Here is a 17,875-nt window from a genome sequence, read left to right as displayed (position 1 = left end):
GCAAATATAACTAAACACTGCTCCGACAGGTAAATATTAGAATTATGTACAAATATATGTTAAAATATGCCTGTATTTAAGGGAATCTCATTAAATCCCCATGATGTTTATCTGCTTAGCAGTTGGTCTGGAATTCATGAAGGACAACAGGGAGAGTTACTCAAAAGAAGCACCATTTTCTGTATTTTCCCACTTTTAAAAGTAACTAGAGAAAGGATTGTTTTCTGTCTGTATTTATCTGTAAAAATCAGTTAAAATTGAAAACTGGAAGCCTTCATTACAATACAGCAAACAGAGAGCCCTCTCATCCTTTAGCTTCTGCCTACAACTGTGTCTATTTATTAGACAGATCTAATTGTTTATTAATAATAATAAAGCACAATTTTTCAGAGATCAGCGAATTGGGAGCTGCAATTCTTTGTCAAAGCCTTATCTGATTACAGCTTTTTCCTGCAGGCTAACCTGCCACAAAAAAAAACCATGACATCTAAACTGTGATACAAGGCAATAAGCAATGTCTCCATATGGACAATGTTGAGACACCAGGGCTCAATCAAAAATCTCCCAGTTGCAAATTAGTGGCATCTCCCCTAAACAAGCACACGTTTTTAGAAATGTTCTTCAAATGATTATATTTCAGAGCTGTCTTGCCTGTGCTTGTTTATGATGCATGCCATTGGGGCAGAGCATTGTCTTCTTTGTAGCTAACGCTCTATTCCTACTAGAGGTGCGTCTCAGTGGGTCCTTCTGAGGAAGTCCACGTTCATGTTTTAGTTTTCCGAAGAGGACAGTTGAGGAACTGACAGACACTTGAGAAAAATGAAACAGTGAAACCAAACCGAGTGGGAAATCCATAAAGAACAAAAGGGACCACCGACTGGAGAACAGGTGATTGGCACCAAGTCAGGCAGATCTACAATAACCACCAGCAGAGATGCAATGGTAAGAGAATAAATACCACAAAGAAAGGTAAGCTGTGAAGAGAGGAGCCATCCTACAAGGGGGAGCGGATCATGCTCCTGGAAAGCAATCTGCAGCCTTTACACAATCCAAACCCAAAAACTCAACCTGCTGCATCTGAATCTTGGCGAGTATGCAGATATAGTAAAAATAGCAGGTCCCATTTGAAGAGTTTGGAAAATGAATGACACTGCAATAATATTTTTAAAAAAATGCAGGCACACACTGAGTATGAAACCTGTAACAAGAAATAAAAGAATACCACCAAGGCACCGATTTAGATTTGTTGGTTCGCGCGTTTTCTGCTGTCCTGTTACCATCACAGCTGCACACGCATCAATGCTTATCAATGCAATGTATTTGCATGTTCTTGTTCTTTAATAGTTCCGATATGAGTGAGAGTATGAATATGTCCACACAATGAATATTCATATTTAGAATTGTATTTGCATTCGAAAATGTAAATTACTATAAACTAGCGAGGAAACGTCTGCTTCCTCATCCAATAATGCTTCTTCTCTTGTTCATGTTCCTTATTGTACTGCTTTTTCTACTTCTCACGATCAGTGCCTTTTCACGATCCTTCACCTTCTCCTAAGGTCACTGGTTACTTGACATTTTAATGTAACTCCTGTTCATGGATCAAGCTTGTCATAATCATAACCTGCCATTCAAGAATACGTTACAATACAATAACGACGAGGCCACGAATACAAAGAGCGCGGAGGGTAATTCCCATGGGGAATTCTGATCCACACCATTATCAGTGGCCTGCTGTTTTTGCACCCAAATTTACCAGGTGTGGCAGTGGTAAAATTATTTTCAGCGAGAACTACATTGCAGCCAGGACTCGTATCCTGGCCTCTCATTTTATCCTCAACCGAGGCACAGGTAAGTACTTAATTTGAGCGGTGGGTTACGGTGCTCGGCACCCTCACTTAATTGTCAACACCGGCCCTTAAAACAGTCTGCCACATGGTGGTGCTTTTTCTCTACTTAGAGATAAGCACAACAACAGTTGTTTATTAATTAAATATACATTAAGAATGACTAATACCTGCTGCCCAAACCGTTCTTGAATGGCCACATTACAAATGTATTGCAATTCCCATGGCAACTATGTATACATTTATAATCTTGTAACACTAAGAAAAACAATTGTTGAAATACAAAGATCAGTATTGGAACCTGTGCTTGATTTGTAAAAAAATAAGTGCCAGGGCCCTGGCCAGGAGGCCACTGCAGTTTGCATCACCCATTGCCCCTGTTATTGCTGCCAATGACGGTACCAAAACAACTACTAACCATCTCCCTCAACTGCAAGGGCGACAATTTAGATTATTCCATGTCCCAAAAGCTAAAGGAATGGCTGGGGAGGCAGGTATTAGTAATTAAATAACCAAGAGACAGATCCCTTTTCATCCAGTTTAGACTGGGAAACCTCCCCCTCCGTGATTATACCTGCAAGTGGAAGCCCCCGCACCAAACTTCACCTGACTGCCCAATCTGTGAAGGTGTCACAGAAAACATCCCTCATGTCTTCTTTGTATGCCCAGCCTATGTAAAACCCAGACTGAAATGGCTAAAACCAGTGTGTTTACTGCTTGGAACTAGGGATCATTCCTCTGCACTCAGAATACTTAAGGCTGACACCAGTACAACCTTAGTGTGTGGGGTGGCCAAATTTCTGAGCTGGGCCTGGCTGTTTAGATCAAGGGCTATTTGATGACCTCAGTATTAGTTGAATTTTTTTTAAATACTCACAAAGCTGCTAATGTTTAATACGCTTTTAAAACTATTTATTGAAACATGAATGGTTTTATTGTAATGTACTTTTTAAAAATGTAATGCTTATGAATTGTGGTTTTATATTTTTAAGTGCTTTTATGATATTCTGTATATCAAAATAAAGCTTTGATGATGATGATGATGATGGTATTAGTAATTTTTAATGCATATTGTATTCATTAATAGTAGTTGTTTTGCTCATCTCTAAATTAGATGAGCAGTGCCACCATGTGGCAGACTGTCAGAAGTGCAATGTTGGTAATTAAGTGCCGAGAATCAGCAACCAATTAAGTGCCGGTGCCGAGCACCAGAAACCACCGGCTCAAATTAAGCACTGATTGGAACACAACCTCAATTACTTGCAGTTGAGCAACACAATGCAAACATATCAAATAACAATAAATGTTGAATGAACTCACAAGAATAACTTGAATTGTGACCTGACTTGGGTAATAGTAACACCTATAAAATAGTCATATAAAACTAAGCTAGCAAGATAAGATGTAAAGCCCAGGGATAGCCAAAACACTGCAATGACTTTATTAAATGAGGCCCTTAATTTCCTTATTTATGTGTTTGGTATCATTGGGCCTGATTCACAGAGGTAAACTTAGCCTAAAAGTTTAAGTTTCTGACTTTCGGTATTCACATAGGTAAGTTACTAGTAGTATCTTTATGCCCGCAATCAGGCCAGAATCTCCACCCGAGGGCGTAGATTCCATTCCACACCCGGAGTGTACTCTCCGTGAATCTCCGCACTCGAGGTGGAGATTGTGGCTTGAATGATATAAAGATACTACAGGTATCTTACCTTTGTGAATACTGAAAGTCATAAACTTAGACTTTTGTTCTATAATTACCTTTGCAACTACCGAAAGTCATAAACTTAAACTTTTGATCTAAGTTTACTTTTATGAATTATGAGAAATTGGATTGTTGGTTAAATGAGATGTTACCCCTATTCAGACAACAGCTACAATCACTGACAGGGTGAACCACTAATGGCCCTAAATTAACCTGTGTTTAACACTCTGGCAGCTTGGCACAAAAGCAGTCAGTCTTAATTTAGTGGCAATGTATAAAGCATTTATGTAGCACCAACAGTAATTAAATGAAAACACAACACAAGAAAAATCCCACACTAATTTAAATTTTAATAAACAATTTGATACCAAAACAACAAAAATCCAGTAGACCGGAGATATGCAGTTTTAAAGATTTCAGGCAAGTAAAGTCCTTACAACACAAAATGCCACTCACATTTTTTATTTTATTTTTTGAAAAATTTTATTCGGAAGCAGCAGAACAGAACAATCAATACAGCTATGGACCTACAACCTCCAGGCTGGCCACGCCACTCACATTTATCTGGTTGTGCAAGATGGGGTGATGGAGTTAAGGTGACAAGTTCAGGCCAACAGAGATGGAGCGCAGACTGGATACAGGCACTAGTTACCTTCAAATTCAAGTTTTCTCCTCTCTTTGGTGAGGAGCTTAACTGAGGCCACATGATATGTTTAGAACCTGAGGGGCACCTCTTTGGGGTCAGGAATTCACTCCAGCAGAGGCTCGGAGGGCTCAAGCAGGTCCAGTTGCAGGTCCAGTTGTAGTTCCAGGCAGCAAGCTTCTGGGCAGTTGCAGGGAGCGTCTGGAGCTTGTGTCCCTGTAGCTCAGAAAAAGAAGTCAGCTGGATGACACTTGGAATCATTTCAGTCTGGAATGAAGTGCACAGGTCCAGTCTTCCTTCTCAGAAGGCAAAGCTGTACAAAGGAGAGTAGGAGGTTAATAGAGTGTCAGTCCTTCACGCAGCAACGCAGCACGGTGGACCTTCTGTAGTATCCACAGCTTCAGGAGTTTCCTGAAGAGTGGGTCTGAAGATTCCCTTTTTGTACATGATGCCTTGTTTGAAGTCGGAGACGTTTCTAGAGACTCTCATTCGAAGTGCTTGAACATTAGTGACTCCTCTGCCCTGGATATAAGTTGGCTACATGATCATTGCAGGGGTGACAAGTCATTTGCAGAGCACAGCCTATTCAGTTGCAAGTGGGGATGTGCCGAGCTTTGCCTCACCATCCTGCCAGTTGATAGTCCTCGCAGACGCCAGGATAGGCTGTAGGCACCAAATAAGTCAGGGAAGGAAAATTACAACTTTCTAAACATGGCATTTTAAAAATTGTAACTTAAAATATGACTTTATCCTTCAAGTGAATTTTAATTACAATTTCTCAGATACCAATCATGAAATGCTGGCATGTTCCAAACAAACGTTAGCACTTATTAAATGTAAGAAGACTAACCAATGGCACAAATTTATGATTTTTTCACTCTCAGGACTTGTAATACTTAAAGGAATATGGCTGCCTAGGGCCTTCCTATGGGGAGATATATATATGCAATAAAAGGGGAGTTTAAGGCTTGACATGGGGGTCATATTGGCAAGTCAAATTGTCAGGTTAAATTGGATTCAGGCTACGATGGCAAAACTGGGACATGTTTTAAGTAAGCATGGGCGTAAAATCCGTTCCGCTCGCGGATTTTGCGGATTTTCAGTAAATTCGCAATCCGCGAACTTTCGCGAACTTACCGAAAATTCGTAAATCCGTGCGAAGCGGATTTTTTTGCTTGGTCGCACTTGCCAACTAGAATACTATACAATTTCGCGGGAGTAAACACTTGCGGAAACGTAGATGCGGCGGGCAGCGACAATCTCGCAATTGCGAGATTGCAAAATTTGCAATTTCGCACAAGAAATCCACCAGCAGGCAGCATAAACCTTGAAAATTATGATTTTTATCAGAATAACTCCGCAGGTTGACATTTGCCTGCACATTTTTTTGGAAGGAGTCCATTTTGGGGGGGGGAGGAAGGAAGTGCCCCACAGTCTCCAACTTCCTGTTCCTGTCCAGCAGGCTCCTCTCAGTGCTTTCTTCATGTGCTGGTCACTTTGATTTGGATCTTGACCTGGAAGCACTCAGCAAGTGCAAAAGTTCAATCTTATCATTAGTAACCATTCCCTGTACTGCCTGGAAGGATTACTTTTTGTGGATGCTGCTGGATATTTGGATTTTTGCAAAACTGAAAGCACTCAGCAGGTGCAAAAGTTCAATCTTATCATTAGTAACCATTCCCTGTAGTGCTTCCTGAGGGGCCCCTTCAGAGTTCAGTTGCCTACTTGCAACTATTCTATGACCCTGCTCTGACCCTCACAGCAGGCTCAGAGAAAGCAATTACAGATAAGGAAGCAGGTTGCAGCCAGGAAGTTCAAATTCAGTAACACATTAATCAGCCCCTAATTCATTTATGTCAGTTGAGGCAGGGCAGGTGTGCTTTTCCGCCCATAATCTACAGTGATGAACTAGAGGGTGGCATGGGTGAGCCAGAGGGTGGCATGGGTGAGCCAGAGGGTGGCAGTGGTGAAACAGAGGGTGCTGTGATGAACCAGATGTAGAAACAACATGTTCGCGACCGTTGCTACCCGAAAAGTAAGTTCGCGTTTGCGAACTGGTACAAAATCCTCGCGAACTGGCAGAAATCCTTGCGAACACAAAAAAAAATAAAAAATCTGCAAATTCGCGAGAGTTCGCGGATTTTGCGGATTGCGAATCCGTAAATACGCAATTTCGCGGATTGCCAATTCGCAAAATCCGCCCATGCTTAGTTTTAAGCATCTACTTAAGTTTGTGGCAATAAGTTATGCAGGCCCACTAGTAGAATTAAATGTATAGGGCCTGGCTATATGGTATATCACCGTACAAGGGGCTTATATGTAAATAAAATCAGGTGTAAGCTAATTGTACCATGATTAAAGGTGAGAGCACACATACTTTACCACTGGTTAGCAGTGGTAAAGTGCACAGAGTACCAAGACCAACAAAAACGAATTTAGAAAAATGGGAGGGGTAAAGGCAAAAGGTTTGGGGGAAGACCACCCTAAGACTAAAAGGTCTAACACCTGTGATGCAGTCCTGGGCGGGACGTGATGTGGCAAGCACTTGCCTGAGTAGTGTAAAGACACCAACCTTCGACACAACATAATTGTTTAGGAATGTTTCTTGATCCTAGTAGCTGTCTCATCGTGGGGCGAGTTTCTGCACCAATGACTCAAGTACTGACAAGTGTTCTGCCCATTAAAAATGAGACATTTGAGGATATTGAGCTTCAGATGGTTGCGGCTGGTTATATATTTATCTGCATCCTTTGGAAGAGTACAAATTAAGAATGCCAAATTTTGCCTGCATTCCTGCCCACCCTTTTGAATTTTGATTATCCAAGATGAATAAATTAGTACTAGATTTTTCTCACAAAGGAGGCTCTTGGTAGGTGTGTGGAACATTTTTAAAGGCTAGAGGATCACTACAGGTTCATTCAGAGGAATCTACAGCATCCATTTGTCAAATTGGTCTGCATTAAGGGGACAACTAAATCGTTGGATGTGCTACTGGAGACAGGTTAATTTTGCAGCTCAATTCATAAAGCAGTATAGCTAACATGCAGCTGTATTGTTAAAAGATTGAGGATAGGGCCAGAAGAAAGTTGCACTAGCCAAGGGGAAATTGGGATCAGTGCCCTGTATTTGATGGCAAGTCTACTGAACAAAGTTTACACAAAGAGATTTGACTCAAAGGTTAGTAGTGACAATAAAGAATCAGACGTGAAAAGAGTAGCTCAGAAAGTATGTTTTTCAGAAGAGGGATGAACGTTGTCAAATTGGTAAAGGTGACTGGATAACATAGGGGGGCAAACTATAAAAAAGCATGCATGACGGTCTATACCAGAGAATATTTGAAGGTTAGACCAATGGCGTCAGAAGGACTTTGGTTCCAGAGTGCCCTTCCCTACTGTGAATAAACTAGTTCAGTACTATGCTCAAGAGATCACAGAAAATATGTTGTTTGGATTGTGTGCCAAGAATTTCTAATCTTTTGGGATGGAGTGATGTCAAAAATTGTAACAGATTTTAACAAATATGGTATAATGAAGATTTGGTACTGGAGGCCCAATTGCTTTGTGTTTTCTTGCCCCATTAGTTGAATTACTACAGGGATCCCCAAGTTTCAACTGTTTAAATCAGCCATTACTGTGCATTAACAAGCATTCTGCAAGGAACATATCTATAAAACATTTTTGAAAATGAAAAGGTAAGTCAAGGATTATCTTGAGGAGGAAACAAAAGAATATATCAAACGCTTTTAACACATTCAAGGAAACGTGTACAACAAAGGATGCTGATGTTTCAGTATTGTAATTTGAAGTGTTAATTTCAAGAGACTGATCATCAAGCTATATTCATACTCCAAGTGCTCCAAGTGACGGCGCAGTGAAAAGCGAAAATCAGTAAGCCTTTAAAAATCATAGAAAATATTATATAAGGATAGATAAGTAATCACAGTATGTACAACGGGCCAGTACACATGAAGTGTTTGATCAAAACAAATACAAACACAAAGAAAATAAGCATTTGAGCTTGGGTATCCGGCAATTAATCCTGTGGGTAAGCCCATGCAGTGTTGACGTTTTGACTCCTAAATCCGGGGTCTTCATCAGGATGGACATAAGGTAGTCACCTAGCCCGATCAGATAAATGATGGTGATTTCTTTTTGAATGCTGAGGAGACGCGCGCAATCTCGAATGTTGCAATCTGCACGCAATGACCGGTCAGCTATTTGTTCCAACAGGACACCTTTGAAAGAATCTCCGATAATGCTCTCTAATTTGAACTTATCCCTGATTGATCAGGCTAGGTGACTACCTTACGTCGGACTTGATGAAGACCCTGGATAATTAATCTAATTAGGGGAATTGGGATACTTAGAGATCATTCTAAACAAATGACTGGAAAATATCACAGACAATAACTTCCTCCAATAGCTATGACCAGAAAGGCATTTGTGAAGTGGTCCCAATCCTTATGAGTCAGGATGCAAGCAGTAAACATGGTGATAGAACTACTGTACGAAATTGGATTTTGATTGAGGGTGGTAAAGACCACAATCTCTGGCGGGGTGAACCACAAAAATAAATAAATTAACTTGTGCTTAACCCCTGGTAGCTTGGAACTAAAGACGTCAGGTTTAATTTAGAGGCAATGTGTTGAGTAGTTATGAAGAGTTCAAGCAGGAATAATGTGAAAACACAACACCAGGAAAACCTCAAACTACAATAGCTAAACTAAAATGTAATAAATAGTTTGAGACCAACATGAGAAAAATACAATTGTTAGAACCAGAGCTCTGCAGTTTTAAAGATTGTGGGGCAGATGTATCAACATTTCATTTTGCGAGTCTTTAATTGCGATTTTTTGCAAATCGCAATTTCGGAATCGCAAAATGGCATGTATGTACATATATGCGATAACTTTGCAATTCCTTAAAAATCGCAGAATAAATTGCGATTTTTCTGCGATTTCTTATATTGCGAATTTCGCAAATTAGGAAATCGCTAAAACGGGAACATGCAATGCAGGAACAGCCTGATGACATCACAACCAGGAAGTTCCAGTGATTGCTTGCACCTGCTTTCCCTGAGCCACACCCAGTGGCTGTTGGAAGAGTGTTGTGAGGCAGAGCAGACCTGTTTGGAGAGAAATTGAGTCAGAGAAGGCACAGGAGGAAATGTCAGCTGAAAAGAGAAAAAGGAAGCAAACATTTTCAGAAAAGGAGCAAGAAATCCTCATAGAAGAAATGGTTCTTAACCATGAGGATCTTTTTGGGAAGAAAGCACTAAAAGTTCCTGACTCAAGAAAAAGGAAAATCTGGTTGAAGATCCAGGAAAAAGTGAATCTGTAGGAGTTACCACTTGCTCCATTGATGAAATTAAGAAGAGATAGTACGACATGCGACTAAGATTAAAAGAGAGACTTGCAGACAGAATTAAAGAGGCAAATAAAACAGGTGGTGGAACTTCATCTGTAGACAAACCAACACCCCTTGAGGAATTAATAGAATCAACCCTGCTACCAGAGAGTGTGAGTGGAGTGGCTACCATTGATAGCTCAGACCCTACAGCAACTGCACAAGGTAAGATGCATGCAAAATAGTTCTTAGAATGTGTGTAATGAATGTGTGTGTGTCCTGTGAAACCAGAAGTGTGCAATGCATCATGGCAGTTGTAGTGCAATCATGATTGTCACACTTTTCATCATATGAGCACATGATTTTAAAAAAAATAGTAAGTTGTGATACTAACACAGTGTACTGCAAGTTCTTGTCTGCAATTAAATCATTTTATTTTGAAGAAACACAAATTCATTTATCACACTCTACATCCACAGAACATTCAAGAGATTCCAGGGCAGAGAGTGTTTTGGATAACTCTCCTCCACATGTGACGTCTGACACAGAAGAAGGAGTAACTGATGCCCCTGTGCAAAATAGAAACATCAACAAGAAGCGCATACATGTTGCACCTCTGCCAGCAATGGAAGATGAGGAAATTTTAGATGGAGGTTCAGTACCCAATGAGACTGATACAGTGTCCCCTCTAGACTCACGAGACCAACCACAAACACCAAGGAGGGCACGGTCATTCCGTTTGGAGACATGTATGAGCAGCAGTAGGCCCAGTGAAGGAGGCACTGTTTTTGCTGACCTTGAGCAGAATATGCTTCATGTACAGCGCCTGCAACAAAAGGCACTCAGGTCCATAAATAGACAGCTTTTGAAATCCAATAAAAATCAATAAGGCATTGCTGCATCAATCGAGAAACTCTGCTTGACCCTTGCACAAACAGAAAGTGCTCGTAACAGGGCTGCACAGACTGCACATGGCAGGATGCAAACTTACACTAAGGCAATTAACAGGCTTTGTTCTGTCACTAGCAATTTCACCAGGTGCAGCATTAACATGAAGCGTGAATTGAGTGACTGCACACGTGAAATGGCTAAAAGTGTGGAAAAAATTACCTCGGTGTTAGAAACTATGCAAACCCCCAACTCTGGTGCAAGTGCTCTCCTCGGCTCTGCTGAAAGTGAGGACAACTCCAGTAGGAGCAGTAGAAACCCCACCCCAACAAGCCAATTGACCCAACGCAGAAGTGGAAGGCATGCTAGTGCAGGACCAGAACAAGAAGCCATGCATTCAAAGGAGCAACCTGCTTCAAGCCGCCAGCGCAAAAAGTAACATTTGAATTAGTAACCTATTCAGCATAACTGCATTGTTAAAGCTGTCTTTGTGTTCAACGTATGGATATTATTTTTTCAAGAATTAGTAATTTATGATTCAGACACAATGCACTATTGTTTGTCTGTTGTGAATTAAAACAGCAATTGCAAACTTGAGTCTGTAGGTTGTGTTTTCTTACCTAAAAATAATTTCTAGTAATCTCTGTCCTTCTTTGACGCCCAGCCATTGCTCCAACTCCTGCTACTGCCATTCTTGGTGGAGGGATGTCATCATCGGTGGAGGGATGTCATCATCATCAGATGAGTCAGACTCACTCAATTCAATGCCTGTGCCTTTGCGCATGGCCATGTTATGCAGCATTGCGCATGCTGTAACAATTTTACAACATGTTTCAGGATTGTATTGCAAAGCTCCTCCACTTTTGTGTATGCATCTGAAACGGCTTTTTAATATTCCAAATGTCCGTCCAATTACACCACGTGTGGACCGGTGTGCCCTGTTGAACCGTCTTTCACTTGCATTTGCAGGATTCAAGTATGGTGTTAAGATGAAATCACGCACTGCATAAGCACTATCTCCTGCATGTACGAGAAAAAATATTATCTGTATGTTCAATTTTAACTAAATAGATGGATGGATGGATGTTTGCATGAGTGTTACTCACCTAGCAGGTATCCGTCTCCAAATTGACCAGCACTAAGGCGTCTATGAATTGCGCTATGTCTGAAGATAAAGGAGTCATGTGTACTCCCTGGAAACTTTGCAACAATATAATTGATAATGTTTTTGGCATTGCATATCATCTGGATGTTGAGCGAGTGGTAGCTTTTTCTATTCCGAAATACATATTCTATGGCTACAGGAGGAGTGATAGCAATATGGGTACCGTCAATGCATCCAATTACATGTGGAAATCGTGCTATTTGATAGAAATCCAACTTTGATTCCTGTATGTCTTGTTGTGCATTAGAAACATATATATGATGTGGGAGTCTCCTTAGCATTGCATCCAGGAATACATGGAAAAAGCGTGATAGGGCACTTTGTGACACTCCACCAACCTCTGCAATGACACTTTGAAAAGACCCCGAGGCCAAAAGGTGCAGTGAGCACAATACCTGCACATGTGTGGGAATTGATTGTGTCCTGCCTGTAGGATGTTCCAAAAAAGGTTTCAATTCATTTATCAGGTCCAAAATGGTGTGTGGATGAAGTCTGTATTTGTCATAAATCTCCTCCTGAGTCTGCTGGAACAGCGTAACGCGTATTCTGAATATTCTCTCCTGTCTTTGTCTTCTCTGGGCTAGAGCTTGAACGCGCAGCCTCCTGGCAATCAGGTACAGTCCCGCCATTTTGGAATTTGCAAAAAATGCATTCTGGGTGCCTTTTTATATATTTTTTCAGTTACCACCTGCTGCTATTTGGTGTTAATTGTGATTTCTTATTTTGCGATTTTTGATAAATCGCAATTTGCGATTTTTGATAAATCACAATTTGCGATTTTTTCATACATCTTGATGCTAATTCTTAACTTGCGATTTCTAATTTTGCGAAAATCGCAAAAGTAAGAACATGCAAAATAAGGAATCGCAAAAAATTCTGCGGAACAGACTTCTCGCACATTAAGAATTCGCATAAATTGTGAATTCTTAAAATGCGATGCGATTTGTTTCATACATGCCATTTGCACTTTTTCTTGTCGCAAACGCTGCAAAATTGCGATTCGCAGCGTTTGCGACAAAAAATTTACTTGATACATCTGCCCCTGTGGTAAGTATAGCACCGAAAAGAAAAAGCTCCACTTGTGGTCATCTGGTCATGCTAGACTTGGGCAAAGTCACAGGTTCAGGATGACCATGATGGAGCGCAGGCCGGATACAGGGATAAGGTTAGCCCCTCTGAAAAAGTTACCATCTCAGTCTGGTGCAGAGTCCAGCTCGCGTGGAGGGACCAGTAGGAGCGAGGAGAGTGCCACAGATTGTTGTCGCTGTAGCACAAAGAGCAGTCAACGCTTCATGGACTGTTGACCCTGTAATGCACAGAGACTGTCGGGCATTGCGGATGGGCTTTGCTCAAGCTCATGTTGACTGTCACCACAGGCTGTCATCGCTGTAGCACGAAGTGCAGATCTTGTGTTGCTGGTTCATTTTCTATTTTTTTAATTTATTTTATAGTTTTTTATGCAAAGCCCAATCTGTTTTGCAATAACGTCGCCTCCTTGAAGCATGACTTAACAAAGCAAAACGTGTTACATTTCCTAAAAACCCCATGAATTGCATGCGTGCTGATGTACATGTTACACATCCAAGCATGATATACTGCTGAGTTTGTCTAGGCATAGGTTTTTGTACTGAAAGATATGCTTCCAGTACAAACGGTATGCTAGACGGCACACACTCATCTTTGCACCATGGTGCAAGGTTTTGCGTTGCGCAAGACAGCCTAACTACAGTGCCAGCACAGGGTATGACAACATCAACAATTCAATCCTAGTAGATATGGCTCTGTGCTGTTTATTCTCCCTTATGCAATGCAGTACAGCCAAACACATTTGGTTGCTGCATTGCTTTGCATATAAAATGAGTAAATATGGGCAATAGGTTGTAGTGCTTCTCAATACTCATGTGAGACTTCTAGGGGATTTGGGAGGAACATTCACAGATATATTTTTATATGTGTTTAAAATTCTTGTCCTTGCCTTTCGTGCGGTCCATTTGATCGGCCCCGTTTACCTGAGGAAAAGGTTTGCCCTGTACATTCCCAATCGATGCCTTCGTTCGGCCAATCAGCACCAATTGAGGGTTCCCAGATTTAAGCTCTCCCGACTAGGCGGCCAGTCCATTTCGGTCAAGGCCTCTAGGGTTTGGAATGCTCTCCCTTTCCATCTCAGAGCTGCTTCGACCATCACGGCCTTTAAGAAGGGGCTGAAAACTCATCTGTTTAACATCATTCTTTAACTCTTCTAATTTCCTTTTGTCCTCTGAATCTGTCTCACCTTCCACGCCAGGATACTATTTTAGTAATAGAGCGCGCTACAAAACCCTTTATATAATATCAACATATCATATATGTGGATTACTTTGATCTCCCTGAAAACACCCACAACAGTCACATTTGGTGAATTCACCATGACCTAGTCAAGTTACAACGACAGGAACAATTCTGACAATGGTAACACCTTTAAATAGAACCTTGGGAGATGTTCAATATCTTCAGAAAGTAGTCATCGATCCTGTGAAATATTATACATGGGTATTCTCATTACATATTTTTCAGTTTTTCTACAAAATAGTGTGTGGTGATTAAAGACTAAAACAATTGCTTGATTCCTATGGTAAATTTATTAATGCCAAAAGCTGTTAAATGATAATTCATTGGAAGAAGGATTTATTGCCTGAAGTCCAAGCAGTAGGTGACAGTACAAATATGCCAGAAGTCAGAACAGGTGGAAAAGATCAGCGTTTTTTAACCCCAGAATTGGGGAAATTCCGGTAGGTTTGTTTTTTTCCTGTTAATTGGGAAAAACTACTCTGACAATGCACTAGTATGTCCTTTTTTAGGCAGTTTCCTCATTTCTGGGCGAAAACACTGACATTTGCTGCCTGTTGTGAGGTGAGGTTGGAGGGCAGGATCACAGGGTAGGTTTATGTCTGTTGGGTGGAGCATTATCTGCTCCCCTGAACTGCTGCAGTTGTTTGGCAGAGGCCCACGGCCCTCACCAGCAGTAATACAGTAAGTCCCGGTGTTTCTGGGTCCAGAATTATCGGGTTCAGAGTTTGCAGACTCGATAAATCCAGATTCGGAGAGACTCCAAACTGCAAGGTGCCTAGAGAATACCACAACTCGTAATGAGGGCCATTATGTTGCCTTCAATAGAACAGCCCAGTGTAAGGTCTGAATAAGTTTTGATGGATGGAGGACAAAGAATGTGTAAGTGTGATATCACCCAGGGAGAAAGTTGACTGTGGAGCCTGACTTCTAGAACTGTTCTTGCCATGGCTTTTGAAAATACAGGCACACTCATTTTAACCCACATAGAAATGATGAAGTTGGAAAACAGGAAAATGTATTTTTTTTATTTTTGGAGACTACAGACACATGCAGTCAATAATTCACAATATTTTGTCATATTGCAAATAGCTGCAGGACAACGCCTGAGGCCAATGCCCTTGCTTTCATTGGAAGCAACATATTTTGGAAATTGCACTAGATGATTTTTGCTTCTGAATGCTAAATAGAATGTAACCATTTGAACTGAAATTATAATTCTAGTTTACATGCAATTGATGTTTATGAACTAAATACCGAACTTTAATATACACGTAAATAAATGTGACAGTGCCCAATTTCTGAAGTAATGTCTTGCCTTTCACTTGGGACAACAGAACTGTTTGTCTGAAAAATTATAACAATAATCATTAATAAATAGAGCAATTTACTTTTACGTCCCTAGTAATGTGCACAACCTCTGCCTGTACCTAGGAGCAGCACAAATAAATGCTACTAGTGGGCCTGCAGCACTGGTTGTTCCACCCTTTTAAATGTCTCAGGCCTGCCATTGCAGAGCCTGTGTGCGCAGATTACACTGACATGTCAACCTGACAATTTAAACCTCTTGCCAGGCCCAAATCTTCCTTTTAAAACATATACGTTACCCCTAATTTAGGCCCTGGATATCCCTGAAGACAAGGTGCAATGTGTAAAGCAGGTCATGTACTTTTTAGCTTTACATGCCCTGGTAGTAAAAAACTTGAAATTAGTTTTTCACTGCAGAAATGCCTATATTTCCCATAGGATAACATTGGAGTTGCCTCATTACATTTTTATAAGCGTAATTTTCAAATAGGAAGAAATGACTGGATAAAGTTTGGTGTCTAATTCTAATTTAAAATCCACACTTCTTTTGAAGCCTGATGTTTAATTATAATTCTGAAAATACCACTTTTAGAAAGTGGGGATTTTCTTTCCTTAGCCATGTGGTACCTGCTGCCTGTCTCTGATCACATGTCTAGGTGTACCTGGCAGCTGGGCTTTGTGTTTTCTTCCTAAACAGCCACACACAACAGGGAATATACCTTTAAATTCTGCATACTTTTACCCCTCAGGGAATAACAACACGGTCGTTACAACAACGCCTTGTTTTCCGCACACCATTACTCCCCAAGTCGGAACAACTACTTGCGGAGGGGGGCACTGGAAGTTGGAATAGTAAAATTTACTATTCCAACTCCAGTCTGTGCGGACACTAGGGAAGGTGTTGGATTTTAAATCCAACACCCCCCCTCCGCAAGTCGTTTTTCCGACTTGCGTAGTAATGGTATGCGAAATCACAACGCGGTCTTTGTAACGACCGCGTTGTGATTCCCTACGGGGTAAAAGATTAATTGTAAAAGCTGTTTCCAACAGGTGCTTAGGTGTGACTAGATGTGCCACCCTGACAGGATGGGATGAAGGAGCTCGGCACAGCCTCACTTACACCTGAATTGGCTGTCTCCTGTCCAGAGACAAAGGGTTTCATAACCCCCTGTACTGAGTATGGAGTTAGGGTGGGAAGGCATGTCTTTAAAGTCTTCTCCACTTCAAAGGCACCACTGGGTATAAGTAGTGGACCTCAGACACCACCACTCCAGCGCTCGTCTGCGCCTCTGGATATTATGCCAGGAAAAAGGACTGCTGTGCTGATGAAAGGACTGACACTTCGCTGGACTGCTACTCAGCTGGGTTTCTGCTTTGCTGTGCTGCCCAGCTTCCTCCTGCCCTCTTGCCTGGTTGAGAAGGACTAGACCTGCATCATTTTGATCCAGAAACCAGAGTGACTCCAATGGCTAGTTGGCTGGCCTTCTGAGCCTCAGGGACATAACAGGCTTCTAACAACCCTACTCCTGCACCTGGACTCTGTCATCTTTGAGCCTATCCTGCCAGGTTGTGCCAACCCAGTCCTTGACACTTGGAAGTGGGTGCAAGGTACTTATCAGTGGAACCAATCCATCTTCTCTGCTGAGCGGTGCATCCTCTAGCTCAACCGATGGGTCTTTGGCTCACCGGTGCATACTCTTGCAGAACTGATGCATTGCTGCAGCTGCGTGGATTGGGCCAGGCACAGAAGGCATCACCCTCGCATCTTCAGAACCAACACATTGCTGATGGTGCGGCACATCTCCAACCCAGGTTTTCGCATCCCTTGTCGATGACAGTTCGATGACGATGCTGGCCTCAACTTTGCAGCCTTGCAGGTCTTTGGAACTGATGCATCACCAGCTGCACACTGCATCCTTAACGCCCGGACTTCCCATCGCAATCGTCTTTGATGATGATGCAACAGGACCTTGCACCGCAGCTTCGCAGTATCTTGGAACCGACAAATCACTACAGCTGCACAAAGCTTTGTTGCCTTGTATCCAAGCAATGCTCTGCAACCAGGATTTAGATACTTTGTTCAGCTGGTCTAACTTGGTCCATGTAGCTGGCCCATGCTCCATCGCGGTCAGCCTGAACTTGTGACTTTGTCCCGGTTCGGCGCAACTATATATCCCTTGTTGGTGCTTTCTGCTTATTTGCTATATTTTACCATACAGCTTTGCAATTCAATATCACTAGTTTCTCTGAATGTATTTTTGTTGTTTTGGTCTTGTTTTATTTATTAAAAATTACACCAATCTTCCAAACCTGGTGTGGAATCTTTTTGTGTGGTGTTTTCACTATTTTAATGTTTTAAGTGTTGCACAAATACTTTACGCTTTGCCTTCAAGTTGAGTCGTACTGATCAGTGCCAAGCTACCACAGGGTGAGCCCAGGTTAATTTGGCGTTTGCTTGTGCCTTACCCTGATTAGGATTGTGGTTGCTGCTTGACCTGGGTTCACACCTCAGTCAACCAACAACCCAATTTCTAACAGCAATATTTGTACATTATCTTTGACGTAACATTTGCATGGTTGATGACTATTTGAAAGAAAATTACAAAATGATCTGCTCCCTCTATTCAAAGTACTCTTTCATATTTGTCA

Source organism: Lissotriton helveticus, chromosome 8 (genome assembly GCF_964261635.1).
Source record: "Lissotriton helveticus chromosome 8, aLisHel1.1, whole genome shotgun sequence".
Lineage (NCBI taxonomy): Eukaryota > Metazoa > Chordata > Amphibia > Caudata > Salamandridae > Lissotriton > Lissotriton helveticus.
Note: the sequence above shows the minus strand (reverse complement) of the source record.